The sequence below is a fragment of the Mus caroli genome, unplaced genomic scaffold (assembly GCF_978045245.1).
Source record: "Mus caroli unplaced genomic scaffold, Mus_caroli_1 scaffold_3, whole genome shotgun sequence".
Taxonomy (NCBI): domain Eukaryota; kingdom Metazoa; phylum Chordata; class Mammalia; order Rodentia; family Muridae; genus Mus; species Mus caroli.
The window spans coordinates 67,373,578-67,390,384 of NW_028227258.1; positions in this window are offsets into that span (position 1 = coordinate 67,373,578).

Below are 16,807 nucleotides of genomic sequence, written 5' to 3' on the forward strand. Positions count from 1 at the left end.
TTATTCCTTTTTTAGCCTGTTGGTTTAAGGGCATTAGAAGCCCAAAATGACCAGGGGGAAGTCTGAGCTTCCAATTCAATGGAATGTTTGTTGTAGCTCCTGGTAGGAGCACTCCCCTCTCTGGAGCCAAAACTTCTAGGCCAGCAGAACCTAGAGTTATGGGGACAGGAAGCAACAATTTTCCTAGAGGGTCACTAGGAGTGATAGTAAGTGGAACTATTCCCTTTTCCACCCCTTGATTCCTGGACCCATGAATCCTGGCTATGGGTGAAACTGTACCATATATCGAGCACTGATTCAAAGCATATACTGCCTTCTGAAGAACTCTACCTCAGCCTTCCAAGCTGTTACCACCTAATTGGCGCTGTAACTGCGTCTTCAAAAGGCCATTCCATCTTTCTATCAGGCCAGCTGCTTCAGGATGATGGGGAATGTGGTAAGACCAGTGAATTCCATGATCGTGGGCCCACTGTCGTACTTCTCTGGCTGTGAAATGAGTTCCTTGGTCAGAAGCAATACTGTGTGGAATACCATGACGATAGATAAGGCATTCTGTCAGTCCATGAATGGTGGTTTTAGCAGAGGCATTACGTGCAGGAAAGGCAAATCCATAACCAGAATAAGTATCTACTCCAGTAAGAACAAAACGCTGTCCTTTCCATGAAGGAAGTGGTCCAATGTAGTCAACCTGCCACCAGGTTGCTGGCTGGTCACCTCGAGGAATGGTACCATATCTGGGGCTCAGTGTTGGTTTCTGCTGTTGGCAGATCTGGCAATCAGCAGCAGCTGTAGCCAGGTCAGCCTTGGTGAGTGGAAGCCCGTGTTGCTGAGCCCAAGCATAACCTCCATCTCGACCACCATGGCCACTTTGTTCATGTGCCCATTGAGCAATGACAGGGATGGCTGGGGAGAGAGGCTGACTGTCCACAGAACGGGTCATCTTATCCACTTGATTATTGAACTCCTCCTCGGCTGAAGTCACCTTTTGGTGAGCATTTACATGGGACACAAATATCTTCACATCCTTTGCCCATTTGGAGAGATCTATCCACATACTTCTTCCCCAGATGTCTTTTTCACCAATTTTCCAATTGTGATCTTTCCAAGTCCCTGACCAACCAGCCAATCCATTGGCTACAGCCCATGAGTCAGTGAATAATCGTACATCTGGCCATTTCTTCTTGCAAACAAACTGTAATACCATGTGTACTGCCCGAAGTTCTGCCCACTGTGAAGATTTCCCTTCACCTGTGTCTTTCAGAGTTGTCCCAGAAAGGGGTTGTAATGCTGCAGCTGTCCACTTCTGGGTGGTGCCTGCATAATGTGCAGAGCCATCAGTAAACCAGGCCCTAGTCTTTTCCTCTTCGGTCAGTTGATCATAGGGAACACCCCATGAGGCTATAGGCGCATGCTTGGCAGCAGATGGCATTTTAACAGGAGTAGAAACCATAGGCATTTGAGCAACTTCTTCATGTAATTTGCTTGTGCCTTCAGGACCTGCTCTGGCCTGATCACGTATATACCACTTCCATTTGATAATAGACTGCTGCTGTGCGCGTCCCACTTTATGACTTGCAGGGTCTGATAGTACCCAGCTCATAATGGGTAATTCAGGTCGCATAGTAACTTGGTGTCCTATTGTCAAACGTTCAGTTTCCACTAAGGCCCAATAGCAGGCCAAGAGCTGTTTTTCAAAGGGAGAATAGTTGTCTGCAGATGATTGTAGAGCTTTGCTCCAAAATCCCAAAGGTCTTTTCTGTGATTCACCTACAGGGGCCTGCCAGAGGCTCCAAACAGCATCTCTATCAGCCACAGACACCTCAAGTACCATCGGGTCTGCTGGGTCATATGGTCCAAGTGGTAGAGCAGCCTGCACAGCAGCCTGGACCTGTTGAAGGGCCTTCTCCTGTTCCAAGCCCCACACAAAGCTAGCAGCTTTCCGAGTCACTTGGTAAATAGGCCTAAGTAACACACCCAAGTGAGGGATGTGTTGTCTCCAGAATCCAAATAGACCCACTAAATGTTGTGCTTCTTTCTTGGTTGTAGGAGGGGCCAGGTGCAATAACTTATCTTTCACCTTAGAAGGAATATCTCTGCATGCCCCACACCACTGGACTCCTAAGAATTTCACTGAGGTAGATGGTCCTTGAATTTTGGTTGGATTTATTTCCCATCCTCTGATACGCATATGTGTTACCAATGAGTTCAAAGTGGTTGCTACTTCCCGCTCACTTGGTCCAATCAGCATAATGTCATCAATATAGTGCACCAATGTGATATTTTGTGGAATATCCAAACGATCAAGATCCCTTCTAACTAAATTATGACACAGGGCAGGAGAGTTAATATATCCTTGAGGCAAAACTGTGAAGGTATACTGTTGGCCTTGCCAACTGAAAGCAAATTGCTTCTGGTGGTCCTTATGGACAGGTACTGAGAAGAAGGCATTTGCCAGATCAATAGCCGCATACCAGGTGCCAGGAGATGTGTTAATTTGCTCAAGTAACGAAACTACATCTGGTACAGCAGCTGCAATTGGAGTTACTACCTGATTTAGTTTTCGATAATCAACTGTCATTCTCCATGATCCATCTGTTTTCTGCACTGGCCAGATAGGAGAGTTAAATGGAGATGTGGTGGGAACCACCACCCCTGCATCTTTCAAGTCCTTGATAGTGGCAGTAATTTCTGCAATGCCTCCAGGAATACGATACTGTTTTTGATTCACTATTTTCTTTGGCAGAGGCAACTCTAAAGGCTTCCATTTTGCCTTTCCAACCATAATAGCCCTCACTCTACAGTTCAGGGAACCAATATGAGAATTCTGCCAGTTTCTGAGTATATCTATCCCAATTATACATTCTGGAACTGGGGAAATCACCACAGGATGTGTCCGGGGACCTACTGGACCTACTGTAAGTCGGACATCAGTCAAAACTCCATTAATCACCTGCCCTCCATAGGCCCCTACTTTAACTGGAGGGCCACAATGTTTTTTGGGATCTCCTGGGATCAGTGTCAACTCAGAACCAGTATCCAGCAGACCCCGAAAAGTCTGATTATTTCCTTTTCCCCAGTGTACAGTTACCCTTGTAAAAGGCCGTAGGTCCCTCTGGGGAAGAACTGGAGAAAGGGTAACAGCAAAACCTTTGGGTGTCTTATCAGGATCCTTCCTCAGGGGAACCTGGCCACCCCTTCATTCAAGGGGTTCCGGATCTGCAAACTGGCTCAAGTCTGGAAATTGATTCACTGGCCGAGATTGCTGTTTACCACGATCTAATGTAGCCTTTCTTTCATTTGTTTGAGAATTTTTTTGCTTATACAAATCAAACAAATATGCAGTAGGCTTCTTATGTATTTCATTCCTGGAAACACCATGATTGACTAGCCAGTACCAAAGGTCCAAGCGAGTCATGCCATTATAAATTTCACCTTTCCTGTGCTGACCGTTACTGGGTCTGTCATTATAAACATTCTGTTGCCTACGCTGTCCATTATAATAACTAGGATCACCTTGTCTCCGGGCGATTCAATGCTGCCACCTGGCCCTTGTTACCTCGGAATCCAACTAAACCCAGTGAATTTAATTCATCTAATTGAGCAGAAGCATCTCCAATGCTAAGATCTGGCACAAGGAAAAGGGAAAGAACAAAACCCTTCAAATGTGCTGGTGCCCCTCTCACCAATTTGCGTCTTATAGAGCTGGTGAAGGGCATATCTTCTGGACCTTCCCATTGTGGACAATTAGGCTTTACACAATATATCCACTCTAGCATTGCAATTTCCCTAAGTCTTAAAATCCCTTCATCAACACTAAGCCATGGAATATCAGGCATCTCCAAGTCATTTCCAGTAGGCCATCTTTTGATAAACACCTCAGCCAACCATTCAAACAAACTTTTGACACCTTTTTTAACCATGCGAGCTTCCGTATTAAACCTAGAATCTCTACTCAGAGGGCCCATGTCAATAAACTCAGCCTGCTCTAGTTTTATGTTCCTTCCACCCTTATCCCACACCCTTAAAATCCATTCCCACACATATTCACCAGGTTGCTGTTTGAATGAATTAGCAAACTCATTAAGCTCCTTAGTAGTGTAGCGAATTTCCTCATGGACTACACTTTCTACCTCCCCTCTAGGAGCCTGTTTTGCTTTGAGTCTGGTTACAGGTCTAGAAGAAACTATTGGTGGGCCTTGAGAAACATCAGTAGTGAAAGTCATTGCTGGTTTATCAGACTCTGCAAAATTAATTTCCTCATGTGGGGAAGGCATTATTTCAAGGGGTGGGGCTGAGGGTACTACTTCCTCAGGTGGGGCAAACCCTTGAGAATCTGAAGATTCAAAATTCTCAGCTTCAACATGGTCTTCCCACACATCCCCGTCCCAAGTTATAGGATCCCATTCTTTGCCAATTAGTGCCCTTACTTTAACTGTCGACACATTCTGAGGCTGAGACTTAAATTTTCGCTGTAGTTCAGCCAACCTTACAATGAGGGTTTCAGTTTGATTTTCTGCAACTTGAGCTCTATTGCTGCAAGAGAGAAGATTCTCTTCAAGGACACACTTAGCAACTTTTAGATCGTTTACTTGTGTCTGGAGCCTTTCGATTTTATCACACAACTCCTTCCTTTCATTCATCATTTTTTCCCCAGATACTAAGAGCAGCCAGCCAGTAAAATCATTTTCTGATTTTTTCCCCATATTGTAGAAAGCTTTGTGCACTGAATCACCTAATTCATTAAGAAAATCAAGGGCATTAGCTTCTTTAAGTTTGAAATATAGTTTCAACCATGGGTCTTCAAAATTCTCTGAGCTCCCAGGAGGGAGAGAATCTGGAGAGGTTTCAGTAGTTGAAAGTGCTGGTGGCTCAACAAGCCAATTCCAGTATTTTAAAAGATTCATCCTTGTACTTCTGTTACTCTAGAACCACTCCTGGTACCAAATTCTGTATTAGTCAGGGTTCTCTAGAGTCACAGAACTTATGGATAGTTTCTATACAGTAAAAGAATTTATTGATGACTTACAGTTGGCAGCCCAATTCCCAACAATGGTTCAGTCGCAGCTGTGAATGGAAGTTCAAGGATCTAGCAGTTACTCAGTCTCACAAGGCAAGCAGGCGAAGGAGCAAGAGCTAGACTCCCTTCTTCCAATGTCCTTATATTGTCTCCAGCAGAAGGTGTAGCCCAGATTAAAGGTGTGTTCCACCACACCTTTAATCCCAGATGAAAAGTGTAGCCCAGATTAAATCTCCTTAAACTCGGAGATTTAATCTTCTGGAATCCATAGCCACTATGTCTCAAGATCTCCATACCAAGATCCAGATAAGGATCTCCAAGCCTCCAGATAAGGGTCACTGGTGAGCCTTCCAATTCTGGATTGTAGTTCATTCCAAATATAGTCAAGTTGACAACCAAGAATAGCCACTACAGTAAAGAATACAAAAGTTCAGCTGTAACCTTTCAAAGATTTAACCTTCTGTTACTTTCTTTTGGAAACTCAGTTTCCATTGACTAAATGTTTCATATTTCCTCCCCTTTTTATGCCTAACCCTAATTAAACACTCCACTATATGATCCAACTTTTATAATCAAAAATGCAAATTTTAAGTTTCCTTTAATTGTCTTTATCCCATAGACTTAAAGTGTTTCTTGTGCTAAATCTGTAGTATCAGCTGTCATTGTTACAAATAAGTTTCCTTTAGTTGTCTTTTAACTATAGACTTAAGCCTATACACTTAAGTATATAGTCTCATGCTAAAGTATATGATCATTTATCATATTCACAAGGTTTTCAAATTTTCCAATGTCTGTTAATTGTCTTTTCTTTTTCTTTCTTTTTTTAAATATTTATTTATGATTATATGTAAGTACACTGTAACTGTCTTCAGACACACCATAAGAGAACATCAGATCTCATTACAGATGTGAGCCACCATGTGGTTGCTGGGATTTTAACTGAGGACCTTTGGAAGGTCTTACCTGCTGAGCTATCTCTCCAGCCCCTAATTGTCTTTTCAATACATAGTTCAAAATGTTTCTTATTATACTACATTTATATATATTCAGTCACCCAGACAGAAGAAAAAGCCCCTCTTGCTTCTTCTGCTCCACCAAAAGTTTTTGTCTTTCCTAAGCTAATCTTAAAGAGTGTTCATGCTGTTAACAAATTTATCTCTTTTGTAAACGTATTTTTTGATATATAAAACAAAAAATTTAATATATAATGACAGAATTTTTTGTAAGAAGAAATAAATGGTAGGAGTAGAGTTCTATTTAAAAAAAATACTCTCAAGCATCTGCTAAACACTTGTAATTCCTCACAGGCAGTAGCTCACAGAGGCTCTACCCAACAGTTACCTGGCAATAGCCAGGTACCGCTGATTCACTATAAAGGGGGTTGTTTACTCCCTCCTTGCAATTTTACTCTCCCTGATTCTGTAACTACTTTTTCCCCCTCTCTCTTTCCCTTCTCCCTCTTTCTCCATGTGTTCCTGGCTGGCCTCTCTCTCTCTCTCTCTCTCTCTCTCTCTCTCTCTCTCTCTCTCTCTCTCCCTCTGTTCTCTTCTCATCCCTGCTCAACTTCCCTTCCCATGCTCTAAATAAACTCTATTCTATACAAAACCTATACTAAACCATACTGTATAATAAACTCTATTCTTTTGTTTGTTTTTTAGACAGGGTTTCTCTGTATAGCCCTGGCTATCCTGAAACTCACTCTGTAGACCAGGCTGACCTCAAACTCAGAAAGCCGCCTACCTCTGTCTCCCAAGTGCTTGGATTAAAGGCATGTGCCATCACTGCCCAGCAATAAATTCTGTTCTATACTGTGGTTGATACCAGAGGGGGAAGGGATGCCTAAGCATGGGCCCACTGGGGCACCCCTCCCATTCTTACCTTACCTGGTTCTAACAAACATACTCTGGAACTCTTTATGAGTAAAACACTACAATTATATTGAACTTTGGATGAGCTTAGAAAATGTTATACATTCACATTTCAAGTATATTGTATTTAGTCAGGGTCCTGTATAAAACATACAGAATGAATTCTACTATAGAAATAAAAAGTGGACATATGACACTAACATACAGGTTAAGGTCCAGCTAATCCAACTACTACAAAAGCCAGTACTTACTTAGTCTACAAGGTTTGAAGTCTCAGGTGTTCTTCAGTATGTTCTGGAATTCTGAAGAAATAGTCTCCAATACCAGTAAAGAAATGGGCTTGCTCAGTAAGATGAGAGCAAACAGGTAAAGACACAAAGCTTCCTTATTCCATGTATAGGCCTCCAGCAGAAGGTGTGGCCAAGTTGAAGGTGTGTCTTCTAGTCTCAATATCTGCCTTAAAGCTGTGTGTTTTAGCCAGGCGTGGTGGTGCAAGCCTTTAATCCCAGCATTTGGGAGGCAGAGACAGGCAGATTTCTAAATTCAAGGCCAGCCTGGTCTACAGAGTGAGTTCCAGGACAACCAGGGCTACAGTGTGTTTTCCTGACTCAAAACTCAAATTAAAGGTGTGTGTTTTTCTACCGAAAAATCTGCATTTGAACTGGATCTATCTACTAAGCAAAATATAAAAAAATTAAAAGTTATACTTTCCAATTTTGAATGTTACACAATTCCAGAGGTAGTCTAAATGTGAATAAGAATAGCCTTCCCCAGTGTAATTTGCTTACTGTGGTCAATCTTTCATAAATGTAGGGATCGTGTCATTCCATGCACAGCTTTTATTTACCCTTATGCTTGTCTTACACTAATTTCTGCCACAAACATGATCAAGGAAAAGGTATTTTCCTTAACTTGTCAGAAGTCTGAATATTCACAAAGGAGGGAAGGTGGAAGTGCTCCCATATGGTGAACAGGAAGCAGAGCCCCAAACCTCTAAACTTGACTTTCTTCTTTCCCATGTGTTATTCTACTTAGACCCACAGACCTTGTGATGACTCCTCCCAATTTGGTTAGTAGTCTTTTTGTTTGTTTGTTTGTTTTGGTTTTTTTCAAGACAGGGTTTCTCTGTGTAGCCCTGGCTGTCCTGGAACTGACTTTGTACACCGGGCTGGCCTTGAACTCAGTCCTTTCTCTGCCTCCCAAGTGCTGGGATTAAAGGCGTGCACCACCACAGCCCGGCTTGGTTGGTGGTCTTGTACTTCCCCCTCAGGAAATCCTCCTTTTTCAGAGTCACTTAAGGGTGTCGTTTAGGAATATGCTAAATGCTTTTCAATTCAATCACTTTCATTGGCAGGATTCAGCTTCTTGATACCTCATAGTCTGCATCTTCTACAGGTGAGGTCTCTTCAGTAACTGCCATGCTTGCTCTGCTGGCCCTGAAAAGGAGAGATTATTCTGTTTTCCAAAGGGTGTGAAAGACTCTAAGACTCCCAAAGGGAGACACTCACTCAAGCCCCGGGTCAGCCGCGCACCCAAGAAGACACTGAGACCGAACTCAGGATGTAGAGAGTAAGATTTTATAAAGCAGCAACAAGCAAAGCACATGGACCAGAGGCTCTGGGGTCAGAACTCATACACCGAGCAAGGTGCAGAGGAGATCCGACGCCCGGCCCAAATTTTTACAGGCTTTTATAAGAAAACAGCCAAGGGGAAAAGTACAAGTTTTACGTCACCAAGGGGTTCTGCCAAGGGTTATTCTAAGGGACTTTCCAAGGGCTTTTCGTAACCAAGGGGTCGTGTCCTATATTTTGGCAATGTACTTGATCTATTGGAACATTCTGGGGTAGTACCAGGAGGCCCCTATCTCAAAAATGTTCTTGGAACAGTCTTCAGTTAGGAGGGGTAGGACTAGGTTTGTTCCTTCCAGGAGACCCTTATCTAAAAATGTTCCTGGAACAGTTTTCATTTGGGAGGGGGTCGGACTTCTGGGGTGAAGAGTACTCTGGGGTAAAAAGTTCAGGTGTGTTCCGGGAACAATCTCTGGATGGGAGGGGTAAGAGAGTTCAGGAAAAGTTCAGTTTTTCCTCTTTCATTCCCCCCTTCTTCTAGTAAAAAGCTCTAATCTTAGAGCTAGTTTACCCGATATTGTTGCCTTAGTACCATAACCTGCACTGCATTTATTCTTTTTCTAACAAAAGCTACTAACTTATTAAATATGCAGGGGCCAAAAATAAGCAAAAGCATAAGCGTAACTAAGGGTCCTGCTATGGTGGAGAGGAGGGTGGTGAGCCAAGGGGACTTATTAAACCAGCTTTCAAACCATCCTTTTTGGCTTTCTCTTTCTCTTTTACGTATATCTAGGCGTTCTCTAAGTTTGGCCATAGAATCTTTGATCACCCCTGAATGGTCAACATAAAAACAACATTCTTCTTTTAGGGCAGCACAGAGCCCTCCTTCTTTAAGGAATAATAAGTCTAATTCCCCTCCTATTTTGCAGCACTACTTCAGACAGTGAAGTTAAAGATTCTTCTAATTTAGTTATAGACTGTTCTATAGTGCTAAGATCAATATCCATAGCCGCACGTAGTTCTTCATAATATTGGGGGGTCTGAATTAAGGCGGCAGTTCCTGTGCCTACTCCAGCCGCTACTCCCAATCCCAAAAGTATTGCCAAGGTTAAAGTAATGGGTTCTCTTTTCCAGCGGACCCGGTGATCAAATTTGTCTAAAAAGGAACTATCATCATGATACAGGAGTCTAGGGATAAGTTGAACTAAAATACAGAAATCTTTGGAACTATTAAAAACAGACATAGATACACAAGGAGTGAGACCGGTATTGCAAGCCCATACTGTGTCTATGGGGGGCACCAGGTACTGACCCCTTTTGCTAGGCTGGATGTTCTGGGTCTGATTACAAAGGTGCCGTTTATCTTGGGGAGCCTGGCCTAAACAGAGCCCACTTCCTGAAACTGCTGCCAGAGTCAGCTTTCTGTTTTCTCCCCAAAGGCATTGAGAATGATCTGAAGTAGTATTATAAGTCCTAATCTGAGCAATTCCTTCATAGTAAGGGGGCCTAGAGGTATAACATAACCAACATGATTGAGTCATATTAGGATTAGTCCTGTTTAACACCAAAAAAGCTCCTTGGACTAGACTGACCAGACGGCTCTCTGTGTCTAGGGGCGGTGGGGAAACTAAGGTCGGCCTCATGAGGGAAGTATTAGTCCTTAAGGAAGGTCTCACTGTGTTGGGCTGTGGAGTTAGTGGAGCTGGTTCAGCCGGGACTTGCGGGGGAGCCGGTGCAACTGGGGGACCCTGTTCCGTAAGGACTTTGTTGGGCCCTATGGGTGTTATTGCCAGGTCTCTCACTGTTAGCCTGATCGTGAAGATGAACCCAGGGTCTCTTGGTGGACTGGATACACACCAACCCCACTTATTTCCTTTAAGCCAACTTAAACGATTTTGTTTCCCTTTTTCAGTGAATTTTTTAAGTAGGGGGTTGCAGTATTTACCTTTGCATGGTCCTGGGGGGCTGTTTTCAGTAGCACACCCATAAGCTCCTACGGCGGCCTCATCTGAATCCAGGACATAATGGAGGTCGCCATCGTTTGGATATTTATGGGGATCTCTTTCTCCTTGATATGGCTTATCATAACCACTACCTCGTTTTACCGTGATTAGATCCCAGGGAGAGGAAGGCTTCCAGTAGGCTTCCCCTGTTGTTTCACATGTCCATTTACCACAAAAATAATCTGATGCCCCTCCGCATTCTTGTTGAAGCTTTTTGCTTTGACCCTGACCAGGGCAAACATAGAACTGTGCAGCTCAGATTAGCTCGGTAGAACTGCCCTGAACACCCATACGTGTTCCCTATTCCACCTGGAACACACCGCTGTTCAGGGGGTGGGTTACTAAGATCAGTATGGTTGGGGAGGTCCCAATTGGGAGATCCTGCTGCTAACTTACAGATGTCAGGGGTGAGATCAGGCCACCAAGTCCAAGGGGGAAGGACTGCAGTGATTGCCCATACAATGTTTCCCTCCCCATTAAGCACTTCCCATGACTGTTGAATCGGGGCATGAGGGTTGTCGTTCCCTAGGCTTAGGGTGGCCCCCACGACACAAGCGAAGTTTAAGAGGATTGTCAGTAGTTGCCACCGTCCAGTTGTCTTCATGGTTGCCTCTACCCTGGCTAGGAGCCTTCTTGACGTGGGAGGCGTGGATCTAGGCGGCGATTCCGTCTACCTTTACTGCCGTGGGAGTTGTTAACAGTACCAGATATGGTCCTTTCCACCGAGGCTCAAGAGTGCCGGTGCGATGTCTTCTGACAAGGACCGAATCTCCAACCTGGAACCGGTGGGGCACTGCCTTAGTCCCCGGTGCATAAGCTTCTTTGATCTGGTCCCAGATCTGTGTTCTGACAATCTCCAAGGCCTTTAAATGGGTAAACAGAGCAGAGGGTGAGGAAGAGTCAACACAGGGATCCAATATCCTGCTAGACTCAGTCAAGGGGGGCGGTCCCCCATGTAGAATTTCATAAGGAGTAAGACCGAAATGTCCAGGTGTGTTTCGGACTCTGAGAAGCACAAAGGAAAGGAGGGTCACCCAGCCTTTACCACCAGTCTCAATAACTAATTTAGTTAGGGTCTGGGCATGATGCAGGTGCACGTAGATCAGATCTCTGGCTGGAACTGGTGAGATGTCCTTGGGGTATCCAGCTCGTTCACTGTAACCAGTTGTGACCAGACTTTTTTCTGTACCACCTGCAAGCCCTTTTAACTTAACATACAGATTATTATAGGTTTAAACACATCATTTAAGACAGTGATGGGCATAGGAGTCTCATGAAGGATCTTAAACAGAGTAAAACTGAATCAAGAGGGAGTATTTTTAGTACGTTTGAATAGGGCATAGGGAAGGAACACCAAGTCTGTGCCAGTCTCCACGATTAATTTTGTCAAGGTCTGTCTTAGAGTTTTAAACTAATTTTTATCTATCCTGAGCTCTGAGGTCTATACACACAATGTAATTTTTGACCTCTGAATACTTGGCCACACCCTGACTTACCTGGGCAACAGGATTATTGTTCTTTGGGATGCTTGTTTGGCGGTTAGATCTGCCATCTGATTTCTTTTGTTCACAGCATCTTAGGTCTTTTTCTGCAAATGTCAACAGCTTTCTTTGTCTGTATATTGTTCCATACAGTGGCAAAAGCATACCTGCTGTCAGTGTAGACTTTTATTAAAACCACAAGTTCAGCTTTCTGGGCTGAAGTCTCTTTAGGGAGGCTGCTGGCCTAGATCACTTGCTTTTTGTCCACCGCTGCACTGCTGTCCCCGCCTTCCGCTTACCTTTAACCATGAGGCTACTGCCATCCGTGTACCAGTTTAAACTTTCAGGCCAAGGCTGATTTGATCTTTACCTGTCGAGGTAAGTAGCCCCCTCTGTTGGTAGATGGCCCCATGGATATGAGCTGCTTTTTATCTACTACTGCTGCTCCTGTGACAAAGCTGTTGCTATCTGTGTACCAGGCAGGCACACCTGGCCAAGGCTGATCAGTCAGATCTCTCCTTGTTCTAGTTTTTTCAGCCAGGACATCAGCACATTGATGTACAGGAGTGGAGTCATCCGCCAAGGGGAGGTGGCAGGATTGAGGATGGCAGGTGGAGCAAAAGTCACTCAATCATTCAGCAACAAATTCTGGTAGTGGGTATAGTCACATGCTGACCCAGAGTAAGCTTGTCAGGGCCCCAGAGTCTGAGTCAAAACCCCGCGGGCTACTCTAGCCCGCTCATCAACATATAGGGTAAAAGGCTCAGTTAAATCTGGCAAGGCCAGGGCAGGGGCTGCAAGCAAGGCTGCCTTTATGCTGTCAAAGGCTTTTTGGTGTTCCTCAGTCCAGGTGAATGGGACTTTTTTTTTTTAGTAAGTGGATATAGAGGGGCCGCCAGTGTCGCGAACCCTGGTATCCAGAGTCTGCAAAAGCCCGCCGTCCCCAGAAACTCACGTACTTGGCGCGGGGTGGTGGGGGTTGGGATCAGCATCACAGTCTTTTTTCTGGCCTCGGTGAGCCACTGCTTTTCGTCTCGGAGGGTGTATCTTAAGTAGGTCACCTCAGTGTGACATAGCTGAGCTTTTTTAGCCGATACCCGGTACCCCAACTCACCCGGTTCATTCAGGAGCTTCTAGGAGGGCCAGAATTTTTTCTTTGTCTTTGATGTCTCTGCCTTCAGCCAACCGCAGGGCTTGGGTTAGCGCCAAGAGTTCAGCCTTCTGAGCCGAAGTTCCTTCTGCCAGAATGTCAGAGCAGTGATGAGTAGGTGAAGACTCAGCAGGTTAGCAGGGGAAGCGAAGGTCACTTGTTCTGTCAACAAAAAGCTCTAATAATGTGTCCATCAATCAGGGAAACGATTGGATCATGTGTCCTTGACCAAAAGCCATTATGTGCAGACAAGCAGGCCATCTCTCAGTCACCAGGTCTAATTTTTTCAAGTGCCACTGGTCTTTTAGGGTCCCAATTTCTGAGTAAGAACCTCTTTGGCAATACTTTTGTTCTCAGTCACACTTAGGAGTCCCAAAGTTGGGGACAACATTAGGGCAGTCTCAATAGCATCTAAGGCCATCCAAGGTTGTTCTTTATTTCTTATACGAAGGGCTGTTTATCTTTTTAATTCAGCAAAACCTGGAATCCACAGTTTGCAAAGGCCTGCAGTGTCCAGGAACCTTTTAAACTTGTTTTGCATTGGTCAGTGGAGGAATATGAAAACACAGTCTCTTTTTAGCTGCTTCAACAGGTAGGCTACCGGTCTCTTTTAAGGACTCAGCTTCTGTGTTAGCACCCCTTCTGCTATTTCTTTACTTTTTAGCCACGAGCAGGTGAAGGGTTTGGTCATGAGGGGGGCTCCTCTTCTTTTTGTTAGGACAGTCTCTCACCCAGTGCTCTTCTCTTCTTAACAGTAAACACTTTGATCTTTAGCCAAAGGCTTTCTTTTGTTGCCAGGTACTAAGTTTTCTAGTCTCCCTGACTTTTGACCAGCATTTCATTTCTCTTATCTTTTTTAGAAAATTTTCTGGCTCCTTATTTCTTACAGATCATCTCTAAGTGCTAGTATTATTAGCAAGTGTCACTTTGCTAGGTTCTAGTCTTTGTCATTTATTTCTCTTTGCTCCTGTTTCTTAACTGCAATGGAGATCTCATATAATGTCTCTCTTTCTATCTATATATATCTCTTTTCACTGTTAACCTATCTCTTCTGAGTCTGCTGGAGCTTTGCTCTCAGCTCTTCTTTGCGGACCTCTATCTTTCTCTTAACTTTTGTAACTTTTTATTACCTCGGTCAGATTGTTGGGACACTTTATAGTCCCACAGACATGAGACCCTCATCAGAGCCTGGCAGTTAGACTCGCAGGTGTTCCTTACCTTGGACAGAAGAAGCCCCAAGTGAGTGGTCTTTCTCACCGGAGCTTAGAACAAACTCACGCAGCTCAGGGTGGTGCCTGAGAAGAGAAAACACATGGGGCAGAGAAGGGAGTGCAGCTCTCACATCATCTGGCTGCACCAGACCACTGATATTTTAAAATGAACACAATTTCACAATTTCTCTGTTAACAAGAGACAGGATACAGGGGACAGGGTGGCGACCCGCTGAATTTAAGCACATTAGTCAGCGGAGGAAAAGAAACTAACCAGGATTTTTTCAGTAACGGCGAATGAAGAGTTAAGCGCCGAATCCGCGCCGCGCACCGCGGCGCGGGAAATGTGGCGTAAACTTCTGGGAGTGGCAAACAAACACTGGCACGGAGGGGGGATTTAACCACTTGTTAGACACCTGGTACTCTCTGCACTGTCCTCCCGCATGGCTTGGAGGCGGCGGCGGGCCTGGCGGAGCGCAGACAGCAGCCTCTACCCGCGAAACGGCTCTGCTGCCGGTCGGGCGGCGGCGGCTGCAGTGGGGGCAGCAGCGGCGGCGGCGCGGGTGGCGGACACAAGGGAGGGAGTGTGGGCAGGCACCTGTGCGCAGACTCTGGGAGGAGCCAAATGAGGGGCAATTTAACCACTTGAGACACCCCCGTGCTCTCTGCACTGTCCTCCCGCATGGCTTGAGCCCTTGGAGGCGGCGGCGACAGGGGCCTGCCACCCCGCACACAGGCATCCACGGAGCTCTTTTGGCCAGAGGCAACGGCGGCCTCCCGAGCTTTGGAAACGCAAGGCGCCTGCGCGGCAGAGCGGGGACGACAACTACACTTTTCGGTGTGCCCCGCGGGCGGGCGCGCAGACACAAGGGAGTGCGGGCAGACTCCAGGGGGGGAGCCAAAGGAGGGACGGCGGCCGCAGTCGGCCCCTCCCCAGCTGTGGCAGGCTTTACGGCCACTCCAGGGCGCCAAGCGGGGCCAGCAGGCCACCGCACTCACCACCAGTCATTTCACAACTCGCTCGCGGGGCACAGAGAGCCTCTGCTGCTGCTGCGTCTGCAGAACTCAGAACCTCAGCGCCACCGCTGCTATCAAAGCCTTAACCGCGCCACCAAAGCCTGACAGAGCTCTTTTGAGCAGCCGGCACTGCCCGCCCGCTGCGAGCCGCCGGCACTGCCTCGCCGAGAGCGCGGTGGGCAGGACCGGCCTGATGGTTCTTTTTTTTTTTTTTTTTTTTTTAAACCATTGCTGACAAATTCTGTCTTAGCGTCAGTCCAAGTCTACAGTCGACAAAGGGTTAACACACACACACAGTCTTGTCACGTGACAAAAACACAACCAGCCAAACGCCACTTTCTGACGGGGTCGGGTTCTACATCGACTCCCTTTCTTGACGGGGTGGGACTCCACATCCACTCCCGCCCTGGCAGAAAGAACACTGTTCTGACGGGGGCGAGATCTTACATTTACTCCCGTTCTGGCAGATTGTCTATTTTTAGAATAATAGCAGACACAACAAAAGCAGATACAAGACTGAGACAAAAAGAAAAAACCAAAGCACAAGGTGGGACTCGAATCCACGATCTCGCAACCCGAGGCACGAGGTGGGACTCGAACCCACGATCTCGCACAGATTGAGACCCACCCGGTCTCCAGAGGGGTTCACCAGACGTCTCTGGTCCTCCCCTTGTCCTCCTGGGACATCTCCCAGGGCGCACAGATGGTGGACACCTGGACACGTCTGTCCTTATCCACACCCCGCGCTCCTACCCGGAACGCGGTCTCACTGTGCACATTGCACACTGAGCGTCTGCAAAACCGAAACTGCGATCGCACCAGTTGCAGAATGGCCTACCTGGCCTCTCAGAAACAAACAGAACACAGACACCAGACCGCAACAGAATAGCAGAATAGAAAATCTTACCTCTGAGTGGGTCCAGGACCTCTGGGTAGTCACGCTGATTCCCGGCCAACGCACCAAATGAAAGACTCTAAGACTCCCAAAGGGAGACACTCACTCAAGCCCCGGGTCAGCCGCGCACCCAAGAAGACACTGAGACCGAACTCAGGATGTAGAGAGTAAGATTTTATAAAGCAGCAACAAGCAAAGCACATGGACCAGAGGCTCTGGGGTCAGAACTCATACACCGAGCAAGGTGCAGAGGAGATCCGACGCCCGGCCCAAATTTTTACAGGCTTTTATAAGAAAACAGCCAAGGGGAAAAGTACAAGTTTTACGTCACCAAGGGGTTCTGCCAAGGGTTATTCTAAGGGACTTTCCAAGGGCTTTTCGTAACCAAGGGGTCGTGTCCTATATTTTGGCAATGTACTTGATCTATTGGAACATTCTGGGGTAGTACCAGGAGGCCCCTATCTCAAAAATGTTCTTGGAACAGTCTTCAGTTAGGAGGGGTAGGACTAGGTTTGTTCCTTCCAGGAGACCCTTATCTAAAAATGTTCCTGGAACAGTTTTCATTTGGGAGGGGGTCGGACTTCTGGGGTGAAGAGT